At 39.9% G+C, this 13,081-nt stretch overlaps 1 protein-coding gene across 10 annotated transcripts in view; it reads left to right on the forward strand.

Moving 5' to 3' along the window:
- Positions 1–13,081, forward strand: part of GREB1L (GREB1 like retinoic acid receptor coactivator) — a 287,707-nt gene that overhangs the window by 26,204 nt on the left and 248,422 nt on the right. The window contains exon 2 of one of the 10 annotated variants that reach the window (XM_063716852.1): positions 5,610–5,832. The exons of the other annotated variants lie outside the window; for them this stretch is intronic. The gene's annotated coding sequence lies outside the window, so the exon portion shown is untranslated. The remainder of the gene's footprint in view (positions 1–5,609; positions 5,833–13,081) is intronic. 10 annotated transcript variants of the gene reach the window in all.

A 13,081-nucleotide genomic window follows, 5' to 3' on the forward strand; every position in this document is an offset into this window, starting at 1 on the left:
TGGAGTGCAGTGGCACAATATTGGCTCACTGAAACTTCTGCCTCCTAGGCTCAAGTGATTCTCCCACTGCAGCCTCCTGAGTGGCTAGGACTACAGGTGCACCCACCACGCCTGGCTAATTTTTGTATTTTTTTGTAGAGATGGGGTTTTGCTGTGTTGCCCGGGCTGGTCTTGAACTCCTGGTCAGCCTCCCAAAGTGCTGGGATTACAGGTGTGAGCCACTGTGCCCGGCCCTGGTGTCAGTCTCTTAGAGTTCAAATGAGGAGATTGGTCATATCTGAAAACACAAATAGGCTTGTGAAGATCTCTGTACAAGTTGTTCATTGTTGGTAAGTGACAAGAAGAATGTCTGGAGCCAGTAAATGATTCCAGCACTAAAGAAGCCTTGCCATACCCCAGGAAAAGGGTTACTTTTCATTAGGTGAGTAGTTATAAATGCTAATTATTAATATGTGTACCGTAATGCCTGGGTACTTTCTGGGATGAAGATGTCATAAACAGAAAACTAGATTGCAAAGGGATCTCAAAATTAGTCTAATACTCATGTCTGTTTTACTGATGGAGAAGAAATTGGGGCCCCAGAGATACTTAAAGAGCCAGGATTAGAGCATAGGCTGTTTGATTCCCAGTATAATCGCCTATTCATAATGGTAAAGGAGGAGGATATCTTTATTCATTCCATAAATTTTTTACAATATTTAGGAATGGCCTTTCTTCTCAAAGATGTTTTATAATTTGGGGATTATGCCCAATTCTGGGAATTATTTATGTATCCTTAAAGCTACTGAACATGTCTTATGGCTTTATGCAATAAGAGGACACTACAGGTGTCAAGAACATTGTAGAGCTGCTCATGTAGTATACAAGATAACACTTTAATGCCTTAGGCAACAAGTGCTTTCTGCCAGTAGGACTGAAAATACAAGGCCTATGGAAAAAATTAATTAAAACAAGACATGAGAGTCAGAAGAGGAAATAAACCAATGAAGACAACTGATTTGGAAATGGTGTAATAGTAAGGAAAAAAAAGGATTGTTTAAGCATACTGGAACAAATTTTTAACTCACTTAAAAGAATATGTTATTAATACTTCTAGGGCTTTAATAAAAACTCAGTTGTATATACATATTTATATGATTCTTAGCAACAGTTCATTAACATGTTTATCAATTAATTAGTCAGCATACTTGATTTATAGCGAGCATCTCTAGAGATCAGAAATAGGTAGGATTAGGATAAAAATTTCACAGATGAAGATAAAACATACAACAAGAAAGAACTTAAAAACATATTTTACTTTACTGTTATATATATTAAAGAGTCTAATAATGAAAATTAGGTTGCATTCTACACCTGTTTCCCAGTCACCCAAATCCCCTAACCAGAGATAACTCCATTTCTAGTATACCCTTCCTGAGATATTCTGTGTATGTACATGTATTTAGGAAAATATATTGAACATATCGTTTGGTACTTTGGAGATTGATGAAAACCTATCTATGAGCTAGTGCTCTTAACAGTGTAACATGCTATCTTGTGATGTATCTGGGAAGTGTCACTTGTTCAACAAAGGCTGGAGGATGGGCTGCGAGGAATGTCACAAGGAATGTCACAGGGATTCCCATCCTGGGTGGAAGTGGACATTGATGACATTGAAGGTTCTCCTCCCAAATTCTGTGATATACTTAAGTGCCTACTAGGTGCTAAGCACTGTGGGGACAAAAAAGAAGCATAAGGAACTTAATGTTTTAGTTCGGAAGATAAGATACAAATTCACATGCACACCACAAGAGAGAATGTAAATTCTGTAAGACAAAATAGTGGTATCACAAAGCTATATCAAAATAGTTGTTGAATGACCTGGGTAGATGGCAGTTAGTACTATGAGTTAAGCAAAGGGTGGAAAAGTCTAAGAAAACTTTGTTTACAAGGTGGGATTGCACCTAAGCCTTGAAGAATTGAATTTGGATTAATAGGGAAGAGGTAAAGAGAGTAGTTTATCATCGTTGAACGCTGAAAGTGAATACAGGGATGGCGGGTAGACTGGGATGAAAGTGAAGGAAATAAGACGTTGATTTGGAGTAAAGCTGTTAGGTTAAGACCATGTTATGGAGTCAGTGAAGTCCAGGATCTGAAGTGCAGCCTACATAAAATGAGTAACAAGGGCCCACTGAAAGTTTCTTTTTTTTTTTCTTTCATTTTTAGTTGACACATAATAATTGTACATATTTATGGGATACAGAATATTTCAGTACATGTATACAATGTGTAATGGTCAAATCAGGGTAATTAGCATGTCTATCACCTCAAACATAATTTTTTTGTATTATAAACAGAATTCTCTTTTAGTTTTTTGAACACATAAATTATAGTTAACCATATTCTCCCTAAGGTTCTACAGGACATCAGAACTTATTCCTCTAATCTAGCTGTAATTTTGTATCCATTAAACTACCTCCCCTGTCCTTCCCCTCCCCTCACCCTTCCCTTCCTCTATTATCTACAATTCTACTCTACTTCTGTGAGCTCAACATTTTTTATTTTTAGCTCCCATATATGAGTGAGAATACATGAGTATTTATCTTTCTGTGCCTGGCTTATTTCACTTAACATCATATCCTCCAGGCTCATCCATGTTGCCACCAGAGATAGGATTTCATTTTTTTTTTATAGCTGAATAGTATTTCACTGTATATACCACATTTTCTTTATTCATTTATCTGTTGATGGACATTTAGGTTTATTCCATATCTTGACTATTGTGAGTAGTGCTTCAGTAAACATGGGGGTGCAGATATCCTTTTATACTGCTTTCCTTTCCTTTGAATATATACCCAGTAATGCAATCATTGGATTCTATAGTAGTTCTATTTTTAATTTTTTTGAGAACACCCATACTGTTTTCCATAATGGCTGTACTAACTTATGTGATGGTTGTACTAATTTACACCAACTATATATAAGGGTTCCTTTTTCTTTGCTTCCTCACCAGCATTTGTTTTTTTTTTTTTTTTTTTTTTTTGTCTTTTTCATGGTAGCCATTCCAACTGAGTAGAGATGATATCTCATTGTGGTTCTGACTTGCATTTCCCTGATGATTGGTGATGTTGATCATTTTTTCATATAGTTGTTGGCTGTATACAAAAGTCCACTCAAAGTGGATTAAAGACTTAAACATAAGACCCAAAATTATAAAACTATTAGAAGAAAACAAGGGAAATGCTTCAGAACATTGAGTCTAGGCAACAATTTTATGGCTAAGACTCCAACAGCATGGGCAATAAAACCAAAAACAGACCAATGGAACTATATTAAACTAAAAAACTTCAGCATAGCCAGGGAAAAATATCAACAGAGTGAAAAGATGACTTGTAGCATGGAAGAAAATATTTGCAAACTATATTCAACAAGGCACTAGTGACTGGAATATTCAAGGAACTCAACAGCAAAAAACCAAATAATCTGGTTAAAAAGTGGGCAAAAGATCTGAATAGGCATTTCTCAAAAGGTGACAGACAAATGGCCAACTACCAGACATTTCTTAACAGGAATGTGACAGTGTTGTATTTTAGAACGGCAACTTTAAGCTATTGCATACATATGGGTGCACGTGAACCTGAATATTAGTGTTGGAAATAAAAGAAAAAAAAGAGACTCAAAAAATAAAAGGAAAAGAGATACATGATTGCTGATTGAATTTTGGAGTCAGGGGAGAGGGATGAGAGACTGATAACTCTACGTTTTCAAGCCCAGTTTCCTGGGAGAAAGATGTTGCCATTAACAGTAATAGGAAAGACAGAAGTCAGTGTTTTGGGGATGGAAATGATGAATTTGATTTTAGATTAAGGTTGAGATGATGGAGAGACATTGAAATAAAAGTATGTAGTCGTTGAAAGAGTGGGACTAGTGTTCTTGAAAGAAATTGGATGTGGAAGGCAGCATCCCTAATGCAGTACCCAACTACACCCTGAGTGTACCATCTCTCCGGGAAAGAAAAGCTGTTCTCCTATTTAGCTGAACTCCCATCAGACCCAATTTAAGTGAGAGTGAATTATTTACTTATGACAAGGTAAAGTCCAATATAGGGAGATGAAAAAATGACTATACTTTTATTATTTGACTGAAATATTACATTTCATCTCTATAGGATATATGTTTTTGTTGTACTGTGATTGACATTTGTTTAAATTCTTGAATACTATTTCAGCTGTTTAATTCTGAAAAAGAGTTTTAAGATCGTGTTCTGGTTAAGTTACCCTTCAATATAACATTATAGTCTTTATTGTTATTAACAAATAATAGTTCTTATGTACATTTAAGTAGTGTGAAATTTAGTGAACTTATTTTTATCCTATGGCATATTGTACCTGCCTCTGACTTAGCAGTTTTTTGTTTTGGCGGGCAAAAAAAGAAAAAAAATTTACTAACGACAATGTAATACCCAATATCGAATGATTGGGTGTTTTACTGAATGACTGATCTATATAACTGCTAAGATCACTATGTGCAGATAAGGAAGGGGTGAACTTTATTTATTGGTCTCTTCCTCTTTGGACAGAGTCTTGATGCTCCCCTCCTTGGCCTGGAGCCTCTTATCAGGGAGCTTGCATGCTTCTTTGGTCTCAGACCTGTGGGCCTCAGCCTGGTCAGCCAGGAGCTTCTTGTGGGCTTTGTCTGCCTTCAGCTTTTGGATGTGTCCCATGAAAATCTGCTTTTTTTTCTTTTTCTTTCTTTCTTTCTTTTTTTTTTTTTTTTTTTTTTTTTTTTGAGATGGAGTTTTGCTCTTTTCACCTAGGCTGGGGTGCAATGGCACAATCTCAGCTCACTGCAACCTCTGCTTCCCGGGTTTAAGTGATTCTCCTGCCTCAGCCTCTGGAGTAGCTGGAATTACAGGCGCCCGCCACCACTCCTGGCTCATTTTTTTAATTTTGTTTTGAGATGGAGTTTCACTCTTGTTGCCCAGGCTGGAGTACGATGGCGTGATCTTGGCTCACCGCAACCTCCACCTCCCAGATTCAAGCGATACTCCTGCCTCAGCCTTACGAGTAGCTGGGATTACAGGCATGCACCACCATGCCTAGCTAATTTTGCATTTTTAGTAGAGATGGAGTTTCTCTATGTTGGTCAGGCTGATCTCGAACTCCCAACCTCAGGTGATTCTCCCGACTTGGCCTCCCAAAGTGCTGGGATTACAAGCATGAGCCACTGTGCCCAGCCTAATTTTTGTATTTTTAGTAGAGATGGGGTTTTGCTATGTTGACCAGGCTAGTCTTGAACTCGTGACCTCAGGTGGTCTGCCAGCCTCGGCCTCCTAGGGTGCTGAGATTATAGGCGTAAGCTACTGTGCCTGGCCTAATGCTTGTTTTTGAACGTGCTCCCCTTCACCTTCCAGTATGGGATGTGATGCTAGTGGTGGTCCATCCTCTTAGGTTCACAGTACCTTCTGAGCAGCCAGTGCAGAATTCTCATACTCCTTATGCTGGTTACCGTCTTGGGCATTTGAGAATTGCCTGCCCTTGTGGCGGGCCAAAGTGTTTTTCCGGTATCAAGACTGGGAATGGACAGTCACGGGCTTGAGGATGATCAGCCCATCTTTGATCATCTTCCAGGTCTGCCTGCAGGAGTTGGTGTTGGCAATTCCACTGATCTCATTGGGGTCCAGTCAGACCTTTTGCTATAGCAGAGGACCCTGGAGGTTAGCCTCCTCTGAAGCTGACCATACTCATGCCTGGGGCCTCAGTGCCTGAAGAAAAATTGTTTTAGCAATTTTTAAGCTGAAATGTAATTGGTTGAAACCTCTGGAATATCCCAAGTGAGAAATTATACCTTAAGGTAAGGAATAAGTTTTGTTTGTCCTGAGGAGCTGGTATGCATCCTCTTCTGTGTTGATAAGAGACTGTTGTGTTCCCCCTTTAGTTCCTGTTCCCTAGGAAAGTTAGAGCTAAATTTGATGCTGAACTCTACATCTATTGTTTAGTATATTTGATTTCTTGTATCTCCTGGACCTGAACTTTCTTTTCCTATTTTGTTACATGATGTATATCTCTTACTATAAGCCAGTGCACATCTTGTGGGGGAAGACTAAAGGTACACATAAATGTATTGAACCATTCCCAGAGTCAAGGTTGTGTTTGCTCATCACATAGAATAATTCCAAGGTCATAATAGGTACTCTAAAAATGTTTTGGAATGAAGTTCAACAGAAGTTCAGAAATTTCAGGAAGACTATTTGAGTGGGAAAACTAGAGATGCTATCTTGAAAAGGGGGGCGTTTATGCTTAACTCTGAGAAACAAATAGTGTTTCATAGGCAGAGATGGGCTGATGGGTTTTTTAGGGAAGGGAGTTGCATGAGCAGAGATGTAGAGGCAGAAAAACATGGGCCTTAATCCTTGTTAGGGCAAATAATCATTTTGGAGAATCATGGGGAAGGTGGATGGAATGGTAGGAGGGAAGCCTGGCTGCCTGCGCTGTTAGGATTATCATCTGTGGCTATTCCTTGGCTTTTATCTCTTTCTCATCATGTCTAGAGCCAGGCCCCAGATACCCTAAGCCCAGGGTGTAAGAGTTCATAGGAATAGGAGAGGGCACACACCCACTCTTCGAGTGTCCTCTCTCATCCTGCCCTTGACGATTAGTCATTGACTAATCCTTTACTTAAAACAACTAAGCTGTGATGTTGTTTTAACCCTGCCTAAAATCCAAGGAGTCCACAGGCTGCCAGGAAACCTTAATTATTCTTTAGTTTACTCATCAGGAGTCCCTGAACATAAAGTACGCTTACACACGTAGTCAGCAAGGACTTTCTCAATGGGTTATTTCACTACTTGAAGCTCTCTGGTGAAATTTGGAAGTAATAAAAATAACTGCTTATATTTATTGAGCATTGTGTGCCAAGCACTCGACTGAGTACATTGTATTGATTGTGTCATTTCATCCTTATCACCATCCTTAGACATATATGCTATGATTATCTCCATCTTAGTAATAAAAAACAGGTAGAAGTCTAGTACACTACACTTGAGTTCACACAGTAAGTGCCAGAGCTGGGATTTGAATCCAGGTAGCCTGATTTCAAAGCCTGAACTATTAGCCAGTACATCATATTGATTTAAAGGAAACACATTAAGAAAGTATGAGAGACACATGTTCTATATTCAGTAGATGATGACAAACAATGAAGTGTGACTGTTATTTAACAGTATATAACAGACCTTTATATTTCAAATTTCATGAACTGAGTGGTTTTGGGCCCATTGAGGCCTTTGTTTTGTTATTTTAATATTTAAATAAAAAAAATCTTTGGATGTCTTTAGATGGGGCATGCAGTCTTCTTTCATGCATGTCCCATATCACCCCACAAATTTATGGCGTTAGTGTATTGTCATGTTAGTTCAGAATTCATTTATTGACTGGACATGGTGGCTCTCGCCTGTAATCCTAGCGCGTTGAGAGGCCAAGGCAGAAGGACTGCTTGAGGCCGGGAATTTGATACCACCCTAGGCAACACAGTGAGACTCTGTCTCTACAAAAAGCTAAAAAAAAATAGCCAGGCGTGGTAGCATGCACCTGTAGTCCCAGGTACTTGGGAGGCTGAGGTGGGAGGATACCTTGGGCCCAGGAGTTTGAGGCTGCAGTGAGCTATAGTCTTGCCACTGCATTCCAGCCTGTGTGACAGCAAGACCCTGTCTCAAAAAAAAAAAAAAAAAAAGAATGCATTTATTATGTTAGTTCAGAATGTAGCCCCCACTCATGCAGGTTGCTGTTTAAGTTAAGGAGAGGGGAAAAAGGGATGATGCCAGCCATGCAGGTTTCTTTTATCAGGGAAGGAAAACCTTTCCCAGAAATCCCTGCAGTGGACTTTCCATTAGGTTTCTTAGCTAGAACTAGGCTGCATGACCATCCCTCACTACAGGGGAGGCTAAAAGGGTGGGGAACAGAATTCTCATGATGAGTTTAGACCAACCAAAATCTTCCCTTAAAGCTGTGCAAATTGGCACCCCAAACAAAACTGGAGTCCTGTTAGCAAAGAAGTGGGGGTAGATACTAAAAACAGGACTAAGAATATCTGTCATTCATTATGTTCTTTAAAATTATGATTGACTGCACACTACCCTCACAATGGACTGATTCATTAGGATAAGCTAACTGCTGTAGCACACATCCTTAAAATTCCAGTGGCTTAATTACTTGCTCATGCTGTAGTCTGACACGGTGAGGCACTTCTCCTTGCCATCACTCAGGGATCCAGGTCCTTTCATCTTGTTCCACTACTGTCTTCCAATTCTAGACTCCAAGATTGCTGTGGAAGGAAGAGAGCACATAGGGAAGGCAAACAATTCTTAACTGTCTTGGCCTTCACATCAACCACGTTCCATTATCAGAGCTAGGAAATGTTCGACCTTGTCTCCAGGGAGAGGAAGTGGGTTTGCTGTGCATCTAGCCAGCCTCTGCCACACTGCAGTTGAGTGAAATCTAGTTGTCACTGAAGACAGTTGACAAAATGGATAAAGGTATTTTTTTACAAATGTAAAAAATGGCTTTCATAAGAAGTTATAAATGGACTTATAATTTTTTGATATTTCTTAAAGATATTTCACCTACTTTTCCTCTTTATCAACAGTTAAAATATGAGGCAGCCTCAAGCACGTTATTTCCAAAACACCTTCCTTGACCTCTCCAGACAATAAGCAGCTCACTGCATTTACTTCTGTGCCGGGCTACCCCTTAGCTGTAATAACTGGTTGGAATACATCTCACTTGGCTCAAATCTCAGAGGGTGAAGACTATGTACAGTTCATCTTTTAATCACCAGGGCCTAATGCCAAGAAGATAATTAAAAAAAGATGTAATTGAATTAATGTCTAAATAGATAAATGCATGTATTGACAATAGTAAAACTTCAGACTAAAAAGAGAGAAAGCTAGTTTTAAATTCATGAAAATTTTTATTTATATAATTTTTATAAAAATGCTTTTCTCTGGCAGGCTGGGTACAGTGGCTCATGCCTGTAATCCCAACACTTTGGGAGGCTTGAGGCGGGTGGGTCACCTGAGGTCAGGAGGAGTTTGAGACCAGCATGGCCAACATGGAGAAACCCCATCTCTACTAAAAATACAAAAATTAACTCGGTGTGGTTGCGGGTGCCTGTAATCCCAGCTACTTGGGAGGCTGAGGCAGGGAGAATTGCTTGAACCCGGGAGGCGGAGGTTGCAGTGAGCTGAGATTGTGCCACTGCACTCCAGCCTGGGTGACAGAATGAGACTCCATCTCAAAAAAAAAAAAAAAAAAAGCAAAATTTTGTAGCATAAATGATAATGATAATTTGAACTAGCTGCTCACAAATAATTAACATATGTAGTAATATTTTGTCACATCTAGTTCTATTCAAGTGATTATGAGGTGAAGATCTTAAATTTTTTTCATAAATATATTAAGTATGCTGTTCAGTTTGAGTGGCCTTATATTTCACATCTGTGGAGAATAAATGAGATTTTTCTTTTATTAGTAATATTTGTCATACTTATTTTAATTTTCTATTCATTAATTCAACCAACATTCAGTGAGTTCCTGTGCAAATAGAAGATACTAATAGACACCCTAATCTGTAATTATATAATTAAATGATTTTATTAGTTGGGATGAGGGCTAGAAAACGTTAGACTAACTAGGAGTTCATGATTTGTCTTGGAGATTTAAGAAAGTTTTTGAAGAGGTTTTCTGTGTTGAGATGAAGAGGAAGATTGAGACAAAGCACAATGGAGAGTAGGGGAAAGAGCACTTCAGAATGTTTGAAGGTGCGAAGAGAAAGTGCTTGACACATGGGAGGAACTGAGAAAGAAGGCTAGGGCCATCAGCTGGAGGGACAGGACAGGTGGAGACGTAAGCATGGGCCTCCCAGACCATGGTAAGGCCACTGGACCTTTACTTTAATGCATTTGTGCATGTGATTAAAAAAAATGAAAAGAAAAACTTACCATTTTAGATGAAAATGCGTAATAAACATTTTAGCCATCATAAAATATTTTAGAATAAGATATGTAAATACTGTCTTAGTCCATTTTGGTTGCTATAACAAAAATACCACAAACTGGATGGCTTATAAACAACAAATATTTATTTCTTACAATTCTAGAGGCTTGGAAGTCCAAGATCAAGGCACCAATAGATTTGGTATCTGGTAAGGGCCCATTTCTCAATTCATAGATGATGCCTTCTAGCTGTATCCTCACATGGTAGAGGGGGCAGTGGAGCTCTCTGGGGTCTCTTTTATAAGGTCACTAATTTCATTCATGAGGGATATAACCTTATGACCTGATTACCTCCCAAAAACCTAACTCCTAAAACCATCACCTTGGGGGTTAAGATTTCAACATATGAATTTTGGAGTGACACAAACATTCAGATCATAGCAAATACCAAGTATATATATATATATATATTATATATATATATATATATATACACATACACACAAACAACACAATTTTTATTTCTATTTTTTGAGACTGGGTCTCACTCTGTTGCCCAGGCTGGAGTCCAGTGGCATGATCACAGCTCACTGCAGTCTCCACTTCCCAGGCTCAAGCGATTCTCCCACCTCAGCCTCCTGAGTAGCTGCGACCACAGACATGTACCACCATGCCCGGCTAATTTATTTAGTTTTTATTTTTCAATTAAAAATACTGGCCAGGCACAATGACACATGCCTGTAATCCTGGCACTTTGAGAGGCTGAGGTGGGCAGATCACTTGAGCTTAAGGGTTTGAGACCAGCCTGGGTGACATGGTGAAACCCTGTCTCTACAAAAAAACTAGGCAGGCCTGGTGGAGTGCACCCATAGTCCCAGCTACTTGGGAGGCTGATGTGGGAGGATCGCTTAAGCCCAGGAATTCAAGGCTGCAGTGAACTATGAGTGCACCACTGCACTCCAACCTGGGCAACAGAGCAAGACCCCATCTCTAAAAAAAAAATAATAATTAATTTAAAAAATTTTTAAATACCACACTTGTAATAACAATGAAAAAAATAAAATAGGCTGGGCTTGGTGGCTCATGCCTGTAATCCCAGCACTTTGAGAGGCCGAGGTGGGTGGATCACGAGGTCAGGAGATCGAGACCATCCTGGCTAACATGGTGAAACCCCATCTCTACTAAAAATACAAAAATTAGCTGGGCATGGTGGCACACGCCTGTAATCCCAGCTACTCAGGAGGCTGAGGCAGGAGAATAGCTTGAACCCAGGAGGTCGAGGTTGCAGTGAGCAAAGATTGCGCCACCGCACTCCAGCCTGGTGACAGAGTGAGACTCTGTCTCTAAATAAATAAATAAATAAAAATGTTGGTTATATTTCATAAAGGGAAGGAGAGAAACTAAACTAGGTTGAGAGAAATGTAGGAAATAGATTTGAATAAGTGGGGAAAAATATTTTTGTTACAAGTATGTTATTTTAAAATTTTTGGCTGGGCGCCGTGGCTCACGTCTGTAATCCCAGCACTTTGGGAGGCCGAGGCGGGCGGATCATGAGGTCAGGAGATCGAGACCATTTTGGCTAACACGGTGAAACCCCGTCTCTACTAAAAATACAAAAAATTAGCAAGGCGCGGTGGTGGGCGCCTGTAGTCCCAGCTACTCGGGAGGCTGAGGCAGGAGAATGGCGTGAACCCGGGAGGCGGAGCTTACAGTGAGCCGAGATAGCGCCACTGCAGTCCGGCCTGGGTGACAGAGCGAGACTCCGTCTCTCTCTAAAAAAAAAAAAAAAAAAAAAAAAAAAAAAAAAAAAAATTATTTATTTTTTTAGAGCTGGGGTCTTCTTCTTTTGCCCAGGCTGAAGTGCAGTAGCAGTATATATAATAAACAAAAAGCTTGGCCAACATAGTGAAATCTCATCTCTACTAAAAATGCAAAATTAGCTGGGCGTGGGCGTAGTGGTGCTCGCCTGTAATCCTAGCTACTCGGAAGGCTGAGGCAGGGGAATCACTTGAACCTGGGAGGCAGAGGTTGCAGTGAGCTGAGATTGCACCACTGCACTCCAGCCTGGATGACAGACCGAGACTCTGTCTCAAATAAAATAAAATAAAATAATAAAATAAAATGTTAATATTCTCTGCATATAAAGCATTCTTACCATCAATTTTAAAAGAACAAATACCTCAAGAGAAAGGGATCTAGGGCAGAAGTTGACAAACTCATCCTAGACCAAATCCAGTCCATGTCTTATTTTGAAAATAAAGTTTTATTGAAACATGGCCATGCTTGTTCACTTGCGTATTGTCTGTGACTGCATTTGAGCTACAATGACGGAGTTGAATGTGACGTCAAAACCAGCAATGTTTAGTCTCAGTTTCCTGACCTCTTATATAAAGGAAAATCTACTGTTGGTGGTCTTGGAAGACAATGTAGAGTCTCTTCTCTTTGGGATGGTTTTCAGTGGTTCTGTTTAGCTTCAGGAGAATGGACCAGTTGGGCTCTTGAGGTTCATTCCTCACTCTCATTCTGTTTTATCTTGAACTTGTCTTGGGTCAGGTTTTTACATGGGAATGCCTACATAAGACCTGTCCTCTCTTATGCATTTATTCCCATTGGATCAGTCCTCAATCGACCTATCTTTCTACCCTGACCTTCTGCGACACCACCTCTTCCGTGGTAAACCTGTCCCGGAGGCCTCGTTGTTTTTAAGACCCATTCCCCATTCTCTGACCTTCATCAATACCTAACTCTCCAACCATTTATTCTTCTTTGCTCTTGCACTCAGGTTGTTGACTTTTATTGAAGAAATTCACACAACCTAGGAAATGGGTGGTTCATTCCCACCCGTTGTACATTCACAGTCTCTCCCCTGGGCTGGGAATGCTGCCCTGAAATCTTACATGATTCCAAATAAGCTCCTCTCCAGTTACCTCTAAAGGTTGGCCAGCCTAACCTTACTTCTCTCACATCAGCATGCCTGTTCCACCATCCTTTCCAGCTCTCTGAAAATGAACTTGCCTTTTACTGCACAGAGAAAATGGAGGCCTTCATGTAGTAAGTCCTGGAGCTTAACCTTGTCTCATTCCTCAGAGTGAGGAATCCACTTGTGTGACA

Source organism: Pongo abelii, chromosome 17 (assembly GCF_028885655.2).
Source record: "Pongo abelii isolate AG06213 chromosome 17, NHGRI_mPonAbe1-v2.0_pri, whole genome shotgun sequence".
Lineage (NCBI taxonomy): Eukaryota > Metazoa > Chordata > Mammalia > Primates > Hominidae > Pongo > Pongo abelii.